Genomic DNA, 2,528 nt, shown 5'->3' with positions numbered 1-2,528 from the left:
TGTCGGTCACAGCGCCTTTTAATTGCTGTTTTGAATCCAGTAATTATTTATTTACAAATTATAAGCTCTGATTATGACAAGTGTGGTATAAAAGCTTTGTTTATTAGAGGAATAATTGGTTAGCTGGAAAATGTTACATCGCGACCATGCTTTTGGATGCCGTTCGAGCCCATAGCCTACATTTATGCGGCTTTGTTCTGGTTTGCCGGTTGGTCACGAATTTCCACAAATTCAATCATATTTAGGCATTGTTTCTTTTCCTAAATCCTCACCGTCTAACCCTCTAATTTCGCAGGTTTATTTTATTGTCATTCACTTTTTATCACTGTTTTCACATCTCTTACTTTGGGAAACATGCGGGAAGGGAAATGAAAGATTTCATGGCCATGAATTAAGAATTTGTTCGATTTATTAATTTGTTCCCTCATTTTAGTTAAATCATGGGTTATTTAAGGAACAAAATTAATGAAACATGGACAGTGGCCACAAATTAATAAGTCGTAGGAGCGAATTAACAAGTTGTAGGAATGAATAGCCTATCTGTCCTGTGTCCCACAGCCCTGCAAAGCGCATGAAATAATTATCTGGGGAAATGGCTTAGTTACTACATTTCTATTGCTTTCCATGTTGAAGAACTTTGTGTTGTTTCTATTTTAATGTACTTTTAAAGTTTAAATCACATTAAAAGCTTAATTTGTACATTATGAATGAATGATGATGCATTTATATACCGTCACTCACAGCCGCTCGCACGTGTTTTGCGCATGAGCCGCACGCAGCCCAAAATTAAACGACTTAATCGACCATGATAGCTTTAATCGACTGCACCTCTTATCGACAATTAATCGATCATCGATTAATCGTTGACATCCCTAGTACTAATGGTACTGTAAAAAGACCCCCCCCACACTACCACCAAAAACACTTTCTCATTGGATCTACACAAATCTCATAGGTGACCTATTTTGATCTCAAAAAGGTGAGTTTTCACCGAAAGGTGAGGAGTTTGCATCTATGTATCTTACTGGGCTTATATATAAAGAGCCTGTAGGGTCAGTGCCATTAGTGGAGCACAGCCTGTTTAAGCCCGGGGCATCTGCAGTACCCTAACGGAGCAAAGTGCATTCGGGACCACATGATACGATCCTGTCTTTTTGTTGAAATACAGCACAAAATAGACAACCTAGTGATTTACTGTCAATGTCAAGCATGGAGACATTTGCTATAAAGAGCAACAGTAGTTCCTTTGGGAAAAGATGCTGCTTACAACGCTGACTTATTGAGTAACTAAGTGAAAAAAGAAATTAAGCTCTTTTTTTGAGTCATTTCTTTATCTGCAGGGAACACAAACAGATGTAGCGAAATGGAAACAATGTCTCTAAGTGAGTGAGAAAACTAAAAATAGCACATGGTGGACAATAGCACATCAATGACTGGAGGCTCAGAGTCATCACAGCACATCGACTCACAGCAATATTAATCCAAACAGCTCTGAGATCTGTGTTCACATTGGGGCTGATCCCGGTACAGTCTGTAAGTGTGACTAGTTCTAGATTCCACACGTTGCTCTTTGTTGAATGAAGAAACAAAGCAATTTAACGCTAGTATGGAGGAAAAATGCCTGCCACGGCATACAAAGCATGTCAGAGTTGTCTGCTACATAATTGCCATTTTTGGTCTCGTTCAGCTTCCCACCTCAGCCTGTGGTTCCCATAACTAACGCCCCTATAATGGTCAGAACAGCCTGCTGTAATGACCTATAAATGGCACTGAGGAAAACAAAGATGAGGTCAGTAACTTAAAACATCTAATAACACTGCACAATGATAATAAAGAGCTTAAGCTGCTATATAAAGTTAACAAGCAGCTGTGTTTTGAATAATTACAGGGATACTTAACCCATTAATTCCCTTTTTTTCCCTCAGAAAATAACTTAATTACATATTTGCATATCATAATATGAACAAGCAGTGCATTTTACTTGCAAATTTAACGTGTATTTTTTTCCACATAAAAAAAACACTTTAACAGCCATATCAGCCATATCACCCTGCAGCCCAAGACTGGTCGCCCACTGAAGCTAAGCAGGGATGAGCCTGGTCAGTACCTGGATGGGAGACCTATTGGGAAAAACTAGGTTGCTGTTGGAAGAGGTGTTAGTGACGCCAGTAGGGGGTGCTCACCCTGTGGTCTGTGTGGGTCCTAACGCCCCAGTATAGTGACGGGGACACTATACTGTTAAAAAGCACCATCTTTCGAATGAGACATTAAACCGAGGTCCTGACTAGGGATGTAACGATTCACTCAAGTCACGATTCGATTCTATTCACGATTTTGATTTCACGGTTCATCGTCACATATTTGAATCGATTTTCAACCGGCTCGCAGTTAATCGTTACATCCCTAGTCCTGACTCTCTGTGGTCATTAAAAAATCCCATGCCACTTCTCATAAAAGAGTAGGGGTGTAACCCTGGTGTCCTGGCCAAATTCCCTCCACTGGCCCTTGTCAATCATGGCCTCCTAATA

This window comes from Sinocyclocheilus rhinocerous, unplaced genomic scaffold (genome assembly GCF_001515625.1).
Source record: "Sinocyclocheilus rhinocerous isolate Xijiao unplaced genomic scaffold, SAMN03320098_v1.1 scaffold2542, whole genome shotgun sequence".
NCBI lineage: Eukaryota > Metazoa > Chordata > Actinopteri > Cypriniformes > Cyprinidae > Sinocyclocheilus > Sinocyclocheilus rhinocerous.
This window is presented reverse-complemented; position numbering follows the sequence as displayed.